Raw genomic sequence first — 16,307 nt, 5'->3', positions numbered from 1 at the left:
AGGCATGCACCACCATGCCCAGCTAGATTTCTGGAGTATTTTAACACTTCATGTAAATATAAAGTTTGGAGGGTCTATTTGGGTGGTCTTAAATAAAAGTGTGCCCAAATTTGACATTATAAAGAATCGTTTTACCTTTGAAGTTCTTGTACCTCAAAGAGATTAGAATCACCAGAGAAGCAGCAGGTCCAACAGGAAGCCCAGTGGCACCTCCAGCAGTATGTGACACTAGGAAGCTGTGAACAGAGGAAGGTTGTACCCAACAGTGAGGTTCATTTTAACATTCAGATGCGTATAACAGAACTTGCTCTTTCTCAATCCCTAGTACCTTCCCCCTTCCTTCCTTCTTCCCTCCCCCTGATCGCCTTCCTTTATGCTAGTGTCATGATTATGTAGACTAAGAGAGAATGGAACAAATGATCCTTAGCTGCTTTGTTTCTTTATACTTTATATTCAGTGGGTGTGAAAAAAATCTGAGTATGTGTAGCAGCTGCTTCGAACTTGGGCTACTCTGGTCAAATCCAGCTCCAAGATGGGATTAACATAGCCTTTCAGTCTGGGTCTATACATGTGTTAAAAAGGTCAAAATTCTGGGCACGGTGGCATGCACCTGTAATTCCAACAACTTGGGAGGCTGAGGCAGGAGGATTGCAAGGTCAGGGCCAGCCTCAGCCATTTCAGCAAGACCCTTCCTCACAAGTACCTGGATCTCCTCAGTGGCAGTACCTGGCTCTACTAGCCGATGCTCCCACATGGTGACAATGCGGAAGCTGGGTGGCACTGTCTCCACTAGATGGGGCTTCACATTCCCCATTCTCTCTCTCTTTTTTTTAAGCTGTTATCAAGTGACAGTTGCTCTTCATCATCACTCTGTTTCTTCCAGCAGCATTAAGAGGAAGCAGCATCAGTCCCGGGACTACGGGTTTCCAGAAATGAGAGCTTATATTCCTTTGTGAAGAGAAAGGCGACTTCCTCTAATTCTAACCCACAGAGTCCTCTCAGGCCCAGCCAGCCTGAGACACTGACGTGGCCTCTGGGGACCCTGTTAGCACGGATGTGTGGAAGCCCTGGGCAAACGGGCTTCCCGAGAATAATAATTGCCAATTTGCTGTAATCTGCTGCAATACTCACGGTGTGGAAGGTGGGTGCACTCTCCACCTTCAGCAGCCCCTGGTTTATTCTCCGTTTCTCGTTCTCCCTAGAGTCAACTCTCCTTTCTCGCAAAAAGTTTGAAGCCAGTGGCACTAACTCCACTTCAGACGAACATAATTGTCTTTGCTGGTAGCTTTTCCTTTTCCAATCTCCCTTGAAATAATTGAGTTATTGCAGGAGAAGCGTTCCTGGTGGAGGGAGACTTAAAAGCTAATAGATATATGAACAGAGAAGACTCAGAATTCCCTTAGGAAATTACTGGGGAATCTAGTTGAAAGGGAAGATGTTTAAACCAAGATAATGTTGAATGCAATTGAAAAGGAACCTCTGTAATTGGGGAAAAGAAAGTAGTTTCAGGGATTTCTTGATTTTTTAAAAATTAATTCTATTAAAGGGACATTGTTAGTTTAGAAAAGGTCTTGCTCTAAGCTTTTGACTCAAAAGTCAGAAAAAGAAGTGAACGGCTCAAACAAACTTCAGTATGGGCAGAAATAGCATTATAGATCACTATAATGGGGGGGAAAAAGGAAATGTTTCTTGCATTTGTGGAAATAGTGCTGAAAAAGAGCCACATCTCTCAGGTAATGAATCTGATCTACCTAAATTCAGGGTCTTAGAAGCATGAAAATATAAAGCTCTAGGGAGTTGTTGCATTCATTCATTTTTTTCATTACTATAATGAAATAACCGAGGTAGGCTAACTTTGTAAAGAAAAAGAGGTTTATGTAACTCACAGTTCTGGAGATTCAAGGGCATGACACAGGCTCAGCTGTGGTGGAGACCTCATAGCAGATGGCAGGAATATGTGACAGCAAGAGATCACATTGTCAAACAGGAAGCCAGAGAGACTGGGGTCTCACTATCTCTTCTGAGACTCTATCACCAATGACCTGTGGATTTCCTATTAGGCCCAACCTGTGAAGGTCCCACCGTCTCTGGATACTGCTATACTAGGAATGAAGCCTTCAACCCAGGAACCTTTGGGGCACAGTTTAAAACTACATCCCAACCACAGCAGTCCCTGTAATCATGTCCTTAGTTTGTAGAGGACTGCTTAATGGTGTGTTGACCTTACATTACCAATGAGATAAAGAAAATGAATAGACTTCTAAGATGTGGCCAAATGCAAGCACACTGGTGACCCCACCCCAGGCCCTGACTCAACCTTTCTCTGGGAAGCTGATTTTCCTGACTCATGAATGAGATCCAGGGCAAGTCCCAGATTTCTCAGATAAGGAAAAATCTTCTGTTCCTATCAAGTGACAAAAATCAGTCAATGTCAGTAATTTGGATGCAAAGCTTCACGTAACAGCGGAAACTGAAACTAGATTTAGAAGTAGACTTTTTCTCCTCTCTGAGCTCATAACGTTACCTTGGCTGGGCTAAGGGATGTCCAGATAACTGGTAAAATAGTCTTTCTCGTCAGTGAGGCTGTTTCTGTAAGAGGCTAGCATGGGAATCAGCAGACTGAGAAGATCACTCTCAATCCCGGTGGGCAGCAGCCAATCTGCCGAGGGCCCAAGTAGCACATAAAGGAGGAGGAAGGGCTGGGACATCTCTCTTCTCCTGCCCTTGGATACCGGTGCTCTTGATTCTTGGGCCTTTGGGTTTAGGCTGGAACCCTACCATCATGTTTATGGAGCCCCTGCAGCTTGTGATGGCAGATTGTAGGACTCCTCAGCCTCTATAATTGTGTGAGCCAATCTTTTTAAGATTCTGGGGGACTGACCTGCCCAATTTCAGAGGCTGAGAGAGGTCCCTTTTTTTTTTTTTAAATCCATATCTTTTTTTTTTGTTTGTTTGTTTGTACTTGGGATTGAACCTAGAAGCACTCTACCACTGAGCCACATTCCCAGTCCTTTTTTATTTTTATTTTTATTTTGAGGCAGGGTTTCACTAAATTGCTTAGGGCCTCACTTAGTTGCTGAGGCTGGCCTTGAACTTATGATCCTCCTGCCTCAGCCTCCCCGGTCACTGGGATTCAGGCATGTGCCACCGTGCCCAGCCTTTCACCTGGAACTTCTACTGGTTCTATTTCTTTGAGAACCCTGCCTAATACAATACAGGGCCTGGTTGGAGTCTTCACGATTTCCCAGCTTAGCCCTTAAACCAGTGCTCTCTCCCCTCCTTCCTCGGTTTGCTAATCAAAATATCTGATCATTTCAGATAAGGCAGGGAGGAGTGGGGAGAGGTAAAATGTCAGGAGAGGTCTTACCTACCAGGTATGGATATAGCTGACACCAGGGCTGAGATTAGGACATAAAATTTAAGGGGCTCCCACAATTGGTAATCGAAATAAAGAATAGCTTAATGCAAAAATTTAAAGAAATACAATGAATGCAAAGCCCCACAATAAACAAAATGTCAACGTTTTACACAGGATAAGTTTAAATTAATGAGGAGAATACTTTCAGATTGTCACTTTGTCAAGAGAAATTGTTAGACACAGCAGTTCTCTCCGTTGAAAATGAGACAGGCAAAGAAGTTGGTTTTGAAAATGTTATTGATGAGTTTGTGTTCCCTTAAAGTCAGGCAATTAAAATGATAATAAATCTGTTTGGGGTATAAATAAAATATTTGAATTTAAAGTGGCTTCAATATGCTTTTCAATTTTTCCTTTTTTTTTCCAACTGTGTTAATGGTCTGGAACAAAATTAACCACTAAAATATACATTAAATAATGCATGGGGAGGACACATCTTTCCTCTTGCCTCAGGTGCCAAAATGGCTTGGCATAGCACCATTACTTTCTTTAAAAGGTTGACACTTTGTACATTCATGAATATCTTAATTTAAAAAAAATATTTTATCAATGTTATTTATCTTGATTATTGAGCTTTTTTTGTGTCCTACCTCCACCAAGGACCTCATTCTTTTACCCTAACCTGTTGAGTTCCTGGCAACTTAAACACTCAGACCTTTTGCCCACCCAGGGACACCATTTGCTGGGTTGCTCGCAACTAAAACACTCAGGGGTCACTCCAGGGGAACTGGGCTGCGTGAAATAACCACATGAGAGACAGAAATACCTTTTTCTTTGGGGGTCCTGTGACGGCTCCTCTGACCTTAAGGGTCTGCAGAAAGAAAGAGAGAGAGAGGGGGGGGAAGAGAGAGAGAGCACGCACTGACCCCTTTTATTGAGGAGAAGCTATTCAAATGAGGCAAGGGGTCAGGTTTCAGGGGGCTGAGTATCTTCATGATGTCCACTGTCAGCAGGTTGACTGACACCTGGGTAGGCCACAGCCAAGGGCACAGTAAGAGAAGGGGACACACAAGGCACTTCCATGGAAGATTCTATCCTAAACAGAGCAAGGGGCTATATTACAAAGCAACAGGTGAGCATAGCTTCACCCATGGGGCTGTAGGAAGGCACGCCCATGCACGAGGACACAGTCGCTGGACCCTAAAGATCCGGGCAATCATCTGGGTTACCTAGGCAACCAGATCACAGAGTGATCCAGGATGCCACACCAATCAGACGGGGAGACAGACAGGGTCACGTGCTAGTCGGCCTCCCACCCTGACCCCAGCTCTGGGGGCACAGGGAGGGCAGTGGGCTAGGCAGGGGTTTCAGTGACTGGGTGGTTCCCTTGATGAAGGTGCGTGCCACCCCTGTCCCGCAGACTTTGGCTATCCCTTAGGACACTGCCACCCTCCACGCAGTTCCTTTGCAGTCCCAAGTCTCTCCTGGTGACTCCCCAGGCAGGCCACCACCCTTCCTGGGAAGCCCAGCATCAGGCCTGTTGTCAGCAGAAGGCCGTCCCATCCAGCAGCCAGAACCTCCTTTGTTGCTTTAGTCTCCTGTCTTTTAGATTTTTCAGGAGTCTGTCACCCCAGGGATTCAAGTCAAGCTACAGTGGCCTCCTCGGAGCCCCTCTCACTAACCCAGATGAGAAGGAGAGACAGCCCCTTCCATGGGAGAAATTCTCACCTCTGATCTCTTTTCTTCACTCTCCAACAACCTGGTCTCTCCTGCTGATAAAATTTTAGCACATTTTATCAGCCCACAAGGAGATCTCATACACCTTAGTTGTCACTCACATTCCTCGTCTCTAGGTAAGCACTAGTTTGCCTTCTTGTCTCTATGGATTTCCCCATTCAGGACGCTTCCTGTGAATGGAACCTTAAGATGAGGTCTTAGGACTCACTTCTTAGACCTGGCATAATGGTTTCAAGTTTCATCCATGTTGTGCCCTGAATCAGCGCCTCATTTCCTTTTATTGCCAACTCCCACTTTATTTTATGGGGAAATAAATATGCCTATTCATGTTCTTTGGTCATATTTTATGAGGTTACTTCTGTATTTACAATTGTGTTTTTTAAGGGTCCTTTCTAGATCAAAGTCCCTATCTGACATTTGCAAATGCTATCTCCCAGCCTAGGGCTTTTTATTTTCTTGATTGTTTCCTTTGATTCACAAAAGTTTTGAATTTGAAGGGCGTCCAATTTATGTATTTCTTTTTCTTTTGTTCGTTGCACTTGTTGGTAAGGTAAAAAAGATTTCCTCCTCTTATTTTTTCCTAGGAATTTTAGAATTTTGGTGCTTACACTTAGGTGTTTCCTTCATTTTGAGCTAATTTTTATATATGGTGTGAGGAAGGGGTTCAACTTCATTCCTTTGCATGTGGATATCCAATTGTTACAGCATTATTTGCTTATTGTCAAGCGATAATTCACATATCAACACACTTATCCTCATAAAGTATACAATCCACAGTTTTTAGAATATTCGCCAAGTTGTGCAACCATTCCCCTACCTAATTTCAGAATGTTTTTGTTATCCCATAAGGAAATTTCATATCCATTAGCAGCCATTCCTAATTCCTCTTATCTCCATCTCCTGGAAATCACTATTTTTGTCTCTATGGAGTTATCTACCCTGGACATTTCATATTAATTGAATCATCTATTGATTTCATTGCATGTGGTCTTTTGGTTTCTTTCACTTGGCATAATATTTTAAAAATTCATTCATGTTGTAGCTTGTATCAATGTTTAATTTCTTTTTGATGGCTAACTGATTATTTTATTTTATGGGTAAACTATATTTTATTTACCCACTTATCAGTTGGTAGACATTTATTTGGATTGTTTTACCTTTTGACTATTACAAATAATACTGCTATTAACATCTGGGTATAAGTGTGTATATTTTAGTTTTCGTGGGTATACGCTTATGAATAGAATTGCTGGTCATATGGTAATTCCATGTTTAAGTTTTTGAAGGAATACCAAACTATTTTCCATAAGGATGCACTATTTAACATTCAAACCAATAATTTAGGAAGGTTCTAATTTCTTTGCATATTACCCAATAATTTTAAGTATATTTTGATTATAGCCATCCTACTAACTGTGAAATGTTTTCTCATTTTGCTTTGATAAGCATTTCCCTGGTAGCTAATGATGTTGAATATTATTTCATGTACTTATTTAACATTTGTATATCTTGGAGATGTTTACAGTCAGATCTTTTGCCCATTTTAAAGTTGAGTTATTATTGACTTGTCAGAGTTCTTGCTATATTCTGAATACAAGTTCCATATCGGACATATAATTTCTGAAACTTTTCTCCCATTTCTGCAGGTTATAATTTTTCTTTCTTGATGGTGTCTGGAATTTTGATGGGGATTACATTTAATCTGTATATAAATTTAAAGAGTATTTTCATATTAACAATATTGGATCTTTTTATCCATGAACATGGCTGTCTTCTTATTTATTTAAGTCTTTTTAAATTTTCTACAATATTTTTAGAGTATAAGTTTTGTATAACCTCTGTTAAATTTATCCCTAAGTATTCTATCTTTTGTTGTTGTTACAAATGGAATTGTATTTTAATTTGTATTTGGACTATTCAATGCAAGTGTTTAGAAATTTAATTGATTTTTGTGTACTGATCTTGTGTTACAATTTTACTGAACTCATTTATTAGTTTGAATTGTTTTTAGTGGATTCTTTTAGTGTTTTCTATATGCAAGATCATGTCATCTGCAAGCAGACGTAGTTTTACTCCTTCTCTCCAGTGTGGATGCTCATTATTCCTTTTTTTTTTTTTTTTTTTGCCAATTTCCCTGGATAGAATCTCTGGCACAATGTTGAATAGAAATGTCAAGAGGAAATATCAAAAGCAGTCAGTCTTTCAGCCTTAAGTAAGATGTTAGCAGTTGGGTTTTTTTTAAAAAAAAATATTTTAGTTGTAGATGAACACAATACCTTTATTTTGTTTATTTAGTTTATTTATGTGATGCTGAGAATCAAACCCAGTGCCTCATGCATGGTAGGCAAGTGCCCTACCACTGAGCCACAACCCCAGCCCAGAAGTTGTTTTTTTTTTTTTTTTAAACTGGTACCATTTTTAAGGTTAAGGAAGTTCCTTTCTAGTACTAGCTTGTTGAGTGTGTCATCTTGAGAAGGTTTGAATTTTTTCAAATTTTTATTTTGCATCTACTGAAATGACTATGTTGAGTTTTGTTCTTATTCTATTGATGTGCTATATTACATTAATAGATTTTTTTGAACCAACCTTGAATTCCTGGGATAATCTCACTTGGCCATGGTATATATTCTCTTTTATGTGATGCTGGGTTGGTTTGGAAGTATATTATTGAAAAATTTTGTGTCCACAAGTACAAGTGATATTGGTCTGCAATTTTCTTGCATTATATTTATCTGGTTTTGATATCTGGATAGTACTGGCCTTATGGCATGGGTTGGGAATTAGTTCCCCTTTTATATTTTGGAAGAGTTTAAAGTGCATTTTTATTATTTTTTTCTTTAAATGTTTGGAGGAATTCAACAGTGAATACATAGGGCCTGTGCTTTTCTTTGTGGATAATTTTTTTAAAATAATTACTAACTTAACCTCCTCATTTATTATGAGTTTATTCATATTTTCTATTTCTTCTTGAGTCAATTTTGGTAGTTGTATCTATCTAGATTTTAAAATTTCAACAATTTTATGTAATTTGTTGGCATACAATTACTTATAGCGTTCCCTTATAATTTTTAAAAACTTTCTGTGAGATTGATAATAATGTCCTCTCTTTATTCCTGATTTTAGTAATCCAGTCTCTGCTGGTTGGCAGGGCATGGTGGTGCACATCTGTAATCCCAGTGGCTCAGGAGGCTGAGGCAGGAGAATTGTGAGTTCAAAGCCAGCCTCAGTAAAGGCAAGGTGTTAAGCAACTCAGTGAGACCCTGTCTCTAAAAAAAACTACAAAATAGGGATGAGGATGTGGCTCAGTGGTCCAGTGTCCCTGAATTCAATCCCTGGGACCAAAAAAAAAAAAGTTTGCAACTTTACTGATCTTTTCAAAGAACTAACTTTTGGATTCATTGATTTTCTTTATAGCTTTTTCATTCTCTATTTCCTTTATTTCTGCTCTACTTTCTACTATATCCATTCTTCTGCTTGTTTTGTGGTTCATTTGCCCCCTTTTTTCTAATTTTCTTAAGGTGGGAGATTAGATTATTGACTTGAGTTTTTTTTTTTTAAGTAAATTTTAGTTTTAGAACTCTGATTTACCTAAGTTACTACATACTTTTTTTTAAATGAATAGACTTCATGTTTTACAACAGATTTGGATTTACAGAAAAATTAAGCAGAGAGTACAAGAAGGTTTCCAAACAACCTGAACTTCAATTTTCACTGTTGTTAACATCATACATTAGTAGGGTACATTTTATGACAATTAATGACCTGAGGTCAATTCATTTTATTGACTAAAGCACACAGTTTACTAAGATTTTTTTGGGTAAATATTTATGAGTGGAATTGCTGGTCATATGGTAATTCTATGTTTAAGTTTATTTTTGCCTAATGTCTTTTTTATGTATGAGGACCCCAACTAGATACAGCATTGTAATTATTTGTTCTGTCTCTTTGGCTCTGACAATATCTCAGACTTTGTCATGATCCCAACAGTTTTCAGGAATCATGATCATGTGTTTTGTAGGAAGACCCTCTACTGAAACTTGCCTGATATTTTTCTCATGATTACATTAAGGTTCTTGGTTTTAAGGAGGAAATTATGGAAATGTCATTTTTATCACATCATCCCATCAAGAGTACACACTAGGGCTGGGGATGTGGCTCAAGCGGTAAAGTGCTTGCCTGGCATGTGCGGGGCGCTGGGTTTGATCCTCAGCACCATGTAAAAATAAAATAAAGATGTTGTGTCCACCAAAAACTGAAAAATAAATATTAAATATTCTCTCTCTCTTCTCTCTCTCTCTCTTAAAAAAAGAGTACATACTGTCAACATGATTTATGACTCTTAATATTGCCCTTGATCACTAGCTAAGGCAGTGTTTGTTAGATTTCTCCCCTGTAATGTTTCTCTTCTTGAAACCCACTTCCCATTCCGTAGTCTTTGGAAGGAAATCATCATGTGCAGCCTTGCCTCTTTCAGTATGGAACATCTACATCATTTATTCGTAAGACTTTTTACATAGGGAATTTGTTACTTATTGATTTATTCTGTTTTACATAAGATAGTCTTATACATACTTATTTTTTTCTTCTTTTTAAATGTGTTTATAGCTATGATATTCCCTATAAGAATGGCTTAGCTGTATCCCATAAGTGCAAAACTGATTTTTAACAAACGGTTGAGCAAGCCCTTTGCAGTATTTGCTAACTCTTGGTCTTGGGGCTGATCCAAAACTTAGACCAGTGTCATTTTAGCATCTAGTACTGTGTAATAAGGTTCTTTGGCATGTTACCAACAAACCCCTCTCTTATGAGGTCCACACAAGTTATGCATTTATTTCATATTTTGCATATTAAGCATTAGTCTCTAGGCAAAACGCATCATGCGGTTGGGTTCCGACAGCAGGGATATGGATTTCTAATTTCACAATGGCTGCCTTGAGTTTAATGTAGCATGCCGTTGTGCCAGCTGTGAAGCTGTGCAGCTGTAATAAGGTTAAGTGAAATAATCAGATGCATCTTGTTTTAGTCTGTTTTCTGCTGCTATAACATAACAGAACGACAAGTGAGCACACGCGCACACCCAGGACAGAGAGAAAAAAATTGTGCTGAACTTACCCTTTTACCAGAAGCCTGTTCTTGCCATAACTGACCCATCCCTGGAACAATGGCCATAATCCATTCATAAGGGTGGAGGAAATCTAATCTCCTCTTCAACTCTTAATTCTGTTACAAAATCGCCCAAGTTATACTTCATTGTATTTATTCAACAGCAAAACTTCCCTTAGACCTTAAACTTGGGTATCCTTGAAAACGATGTGAGACTTCCCATATACCTTTGATATGATAAAAGAACTGTTTTCATTAGTGAGCGAAGCCCTCTGCAAACACAGTACAAGACACAAGTGTTCCTGAGGACATGTCTCCATTATGTTTTCATGCACGGCATTTTCAGTTAACAAAACAGAGTTAGAGTGAAATAGAAGCAAAGAAAATCTATTGGTACCATTTGCATTCTCTTCACAGGGCCTTAGTGTGATTCTGCAAGCAATGGTTAAAAAAAAAAACAACAACCCAACAACAAAGGACTGTTGTGATTCAGTTGGTAAACAGTACACTTCAGTTCTTTTCAATATGCAAAAGGCTGGGGAAAGGGGTCAAATAATACAAGATTGCAAGAGCCTTGTTTGGAAAAAGTTCCCTGAATTTTCTTTAATCCATGTTCTACCCGCTGGAATCTACTGTAGTATCTTTTCTGCTACATTTCCGAGAATGCTTTTGAGGCATGAAGCAGGAGGAGAGGAAGAAAGAGAGTGTCAGCCATAAATTCAGCAATGTAATTTATGCCTGGAAAAGTCGAGCATTTGAGGCCAGGTGTGGTGGTGCACACCTGTGATCCCAGCCACTTGGGAAGCTGAGGCAGGAGGATCAGCAAATTAGAAGTCAGCCTGGGTAACTTAGCAGGACCTTGTCTCAAAGTAAAAAGGGCTGGGGATGTGGCTCAGTGGCAGAGTGCTTACCTAGCATAAGTCACCTTCTGTGCTCAATTGCCCAGTATTACCATTAAAAAAAAAAAAAAGTCTAGTGTTGGCAATTTCTCAAGAATGACACTGTATGAGAAGAGCACTATTTCTGGAGTCAAAGGCCTGGGCTCCCTATTTGACCTCACCCTCTGAACCTTAGTCTCTTCAACTAGAGCCCAGAAGTACAGTACAAATACTTGCCTTACATGATCGTTGCAAATGTCAGAAAAATATTTATTGAAGCTCTTGGAAAACAGCAGCAATGTGTTTTGGCCATGGTCTTAAAGAGACTGTTGGGAGGGGGCTACACGTGGGGGTGGTGAGGGCTTCAGGGATATGTACCCAATCCTGTTCTCTTGCTGTAGCAACCAACTTGTAAACAGTGAGGCAAGGCCCCCGTGAGCAATTGCTGCCGGGACTTGGCCATGGGGACTCAGGTTGGGGAGTTATCTGAGGACCCTGTGGTGCCCTAGGGAAAGCCCAGAAGCTCAGAGAGCAGTTGTAGCTTTCTGAAAACCAGGTTCTCTCTCCTTCCAGGGAGAATATGATGTGCTGAGTTAGATGGATATTTAAGCTGCCCTCTCTGAAGATTCAAAGAAACACCCCCAAAGAACTGGGAGTCTAGAAGTCTAGGCCTCCTAGAGATCTAGGAGTTGTTCTTCCTTTAGTTTAATTGCTTTCTTCTTTCTACTGGAGGAGAACGTGGGCTTGCTTCTCAGGCTTCCAAAGGGCCTGACTCCCCCCAGCTTTCCTCCCTCACTTTGACTTTCCACTCCCTGACCCCACATTCCTGCCTCTCTGGTTGTCTTAAATTCTTGGAGACCTTCATATTTTTCCTACCCATTGAAGGAATTCCAACCTCATATTCCCGTATCTTGTAAACTTTGACCTTTTTTTTTTTCTCAATAGGATGGTGATGGAGATTTTCCTTTGCTGACTCTGAATGGTGTGTGGTCCATGGGTGCAGCTGAGGGGTAACTGTTTATGAAAAGAAAATGTAGTTGTGGATTATGATGATGATGATTATGATTAGAAAACCTTCTAATCTAGTTCAGTGTTGGTGTCCCACAAACCCAAATGGGAAAAGTTTCTCCCTAATTAACCTATCGGGAAAAACATACCTTGTGTGTTTCTGGGCAATAAAAAGGTCTGCAAAATTTTTTTGTGTGTGTGTGTGGTGGGGGGGGAGGGGAGTGGAGAGAAAAGGGGAGAATTGGAGGGGAAGGGAGAACTCTTCATGTCATTCTATCTACTTAAGTGGGATGATTTTAAATTTAAATTTTAAAATTTTCAACTGGGAGCCCGGAGAGATAATTGAAAATCAAAGTGTAAATGTTAATGTCCACAAGACAACGAGGGACATTCAGAACAAATTGAAGTAAATATGGATTGCAGCAGGCTTGCTGTGTCTTAAGGTTCATAATCAATCTCTGTAATGGATAACCAAGGCAGCACGGCCAAGTCCACAGCTAAGTCGGATTGGAACTTTCTTTAACTCCACCAGAAGCAGTTTGCAGATCAACACCTTTTCACCCACACATCGTTTAAAATGAGGCCATCCAAGCACAATAAAATATCAAATTCATTAATGGCTTTCATCTAATGGGAAGGTAAAAATGGGGTAGACTTTAGTCTCTCAGAGTTCAAGTGTCTTTGGAACGTGTAAAAACGTATCATTTCAGTGTTGCTTTTTTCTCTTCTATCTAAGCACATTAAGTCAGATCCACAGCTTAGGTCTCAACCAAGTTTTACCCTATGAAGTGATTTTTTTCTTTTCCTCTCTTCTCTCTCTCTCCCTCTCTAGTACTGGGGATGAAACCCAGGGGTGTGTTATCACTGAGCTACATCTACAGCCCTTTTTGTTTCTTATGTTGAGACAAAGTCTCATGAAGTTGCTGAGACTGGCCTTGAATTTTTGATCCTCCCGCTCAGCTTCCTGAGTGGCTGGGATCACATGTGTGTAGCCGTCTCAATAAGTGACCCTTAAACAATCTTTGGAAGATGCTTCAGGCAAGTTTTGTTTGCTTTTTATTGTATCATTTCTAGCCCACACATCTTTTTTTTTCTTTTTTTATTTTTCAGCCATAAGAATATCTGAGAGCCATTCAAAACTTACATGATCGATTTGTAAATATCACTGCATTAATGACTGTTCAAGGATCAGCTTTATCGCACAGGCTTAAAAGTTGAGGCTCATTTGTATCACCCCAATAATAAAACGCAGGCTTTCAATAAGTGTACATCCTACACTTTTTAAATTGCTGAGTCCCTTACTGCTAACTGCGTATTATGCTTCTGCAAAGCCAGTCTTCTCTTTTATAATAGGTACCAAAGTGATAATGAGCATGCATTCAGTTAGTATAAGCACGTGCTCATGGACACATGTGGGTGGATCTCAGGAGAGACAGCTCACACCAAAGCGACTGCTATGGCCACACATCTGTCGTCACCATAATTATGGCTATCACCTATCCTCAGACGGTCTGAGTCTTTATCTTTCGGTGAGCTTGAGTGTTCTCAGCTTGCTCGATGGTGAGAGCAACACAGAACCTATGTCAAGACCTGGTTTGAATACTAACCTTAGAGAAAGTTGAAAGCTTGTGCTAGCACAGACCTGTGAGCTGTGTCAGGTGAAGAAGGCCCTCGTTAAGAATTTCAGGTAAAGAATTAAACTGCTGTTTGTCTTTGGTGAGAAAAGGTAAGACCTAATGGCAAAGGTGAAGGCTCGAATCTCATTGTTGACCTTGACAATAATGAGCAGCTATGTGTCTTTTACAACCCGGTGTTCTGTTCAAGACTGGACACCCTTATTCAACGAGAAGCAAAAGGAAATATTTTTCATTGTATGTGACTTGATTAGAAGTCAAAAGAAGTTTGAGAGTTAGATAGAGTGGATTCTGGGGACTGAGTCATTTCAGAGTCTCTTTAGTTGCAAACAAAATTCCAGCATTGATGACACATGAAGAACTTTGCTAGTCATCTTTTATCATGGGAAAGCCACTCAGGGAATGTTCTCTGAGATAGTACAAGAGCCCCAAATTTTCATATTATGTGGCCTGAGCAACTTGCCCTCCTAACAAAGACACATTTATTGAGTTTATGTGGACGGAGATTTAGCAGCTTGCAAACATCGTGCAATCCTATCTTTTGGGGTTAATTCTGACATCTCTTCTAAGTACTTCCTGTGACCCTGATTAGGCCATTGAACAAAGAGTTGCAGCCATTAGATCTATGTAAGTCTGCCTTCATGTGTGTTGTGATACAAGGAGGAAAAACAACTTCAATCCCCAGCAGCGCCTCGATGGTGGAAATGCTCTCCTGTGTCCCCTTCCTGCCCTGCTGGCTTCTGTACCTCCAAGCTCTGTCCATTGGGTCCCCCTTGCTTCCTGTGCTCTTCCAACTTGAGTGAGCAGGTCACGCTTCCATCACTTCCTCCTCGCCAGGTAGCGAGTTCTCACTCACCTGGGAGTGCTTTGCCAAGTGTCCTTGGTGCTCAGTGGGCCCTACTACCCACGTACATGGCCGCTAACTAAGTGCTCACTGTCCAATGTTATTCAGCTGCTGCATTGTGGCCTGTCCATCCTGGGCACTTGGGCCCGGGTCCAGCTTTTCAAAGGCCTTCTTCTTGTTGGGGTACTCCCTCTGACTGGGCTGGTGTGGACAGCCTGGCGGTTTTGGTCTTTGGTACGCTTTTCCCTGGGTTTCCAATAAGTGGACATTTAAAAGGTCCCTGGGCTTCCTGGGGGCTTTCTTCTGTATTTTTAAATCTTGTGTCTCTTCCTTTACATTTTTCCCTGATTAGTCTCTACTGGTGTCAAATTCCCCTTTTCTAACATTGAATATCTGTGCAGCTGATATCCGGATTTTCCCCTCCCTCTGTGGGCGGTGGAGTGGGGGTACACAGGGTTGAATGCTGAGGACATTTATTATCCATGCATCCTAGACTTTGCATGTGGTTATATTTAACCCTCACAGGTGCCTATGCCCACGGTTGTAATAATAGTCAATACTGATTGAAAGACTTTCACCTAGGGACCAGATATTTTGCTAGTGATTTGTGTGCACAATCTCCCTTGATGCCACAGCAACTCTATGAGGCAGATTATATTGTTCCCCTAGGCCTTGTGCATGGGGAGCATGTGCTCTACCACTGAGCTACACCCTCAGCCCTATTTCCCCACTTTAAACATAAGGATGCTGATATTCAGAGGCCAAGTGACTTGCCCAAGGTCATTTGGCAGCTGTGCATTTGAGCACACTGAAGGGCTGTGGGCGTGTGCCATGGGAGGCTGAGGCAAGAGAATCTCAAGTGTGAGGCCAGCCTCAGCAACTTGGAACCCAATTCAAAAATGAAATAAAATAAAATAAAGAGCTGGGTATGTAGCTCATGGTAAAATGTCCCTCAGTGCAACTCCTAGTACCAAAAATAAAAAATAAAAAAGTGGGTGGGCATGTGTCAAACCAGGCCAGCCTGACTGGGCCACTCAGGCTCCTTTCCCATAGTACCCCTGCCTTCCTCCTCATCAAGTGCTATTAAATTCAACTCCAGGGTGTGTAATAGTCCTGTGATTAGTGGCCCATGGTGAAAAAAAAATAAGATCGGTGCCTTATCTCTAAAGATGTTTAAACAGAGAAGTTGAGCTTGTAAAAGACCCCAATCTGTTCATTCATTTATTCAATAAATTCTATATTTATTAACTTTTAATGTTCCATGTACTATTGTAGGTGATGTGGCTATAAACTGAGCAAGATAGATAAAGTGTCTGTCTTCTTGGATCACTCTGGCTGCTAGAAGAAGTCAGGACAAGAGTAGAAGGAGGAAGACTAGTTGGAGGATTTTGTGATAATCTAGGTAAGAAATAATAGTGGCTTGAGACAGGTGCAGTGGTTTATGTCTATAATCCCAGTGGCTGAGGAGGCTGAGGCAGGAGGATCTCGAGTTCAAAGCTAGCCTCAGCAACTTAGCAGGGTGCTAAGCAACTCAGTGAGACCCTGTCTCTAACAAAATACAAAAAAGGGCTGAGGATGTGGCTCATTGGTTAAATGCCTCTGGATTCAAGCCCTGGTGGCTTGGATAGAGGTGGGATGAATGTGAGAAGGTTGAGTTCAGGATACATTTTGAAGGTGTAACCAATGGGCTTTTGCCAACAGATAGGCTGTGGGCAGTGAAAGAAGAACAGAGATTTGGAGATTATTCC

The sequence above is a fragment of the Urocitellus parryii genome, chromosome 6, assembly GCF_045843805.1.
Source record: "Urocitellus parryii isolate mUroPar1 chromosome 6, mUroPar1.hap1, whole genome shotgun sequence".
Classification (NCBI taxonomy): Eukaryota; Metazoa; Chordata; class Mammalia; order Rodentia; family Sciuridae; genus Urocitellus; species Urocitellus parryii.
This window is presented reverse-complemented; position numbering follows the sequence as displayed.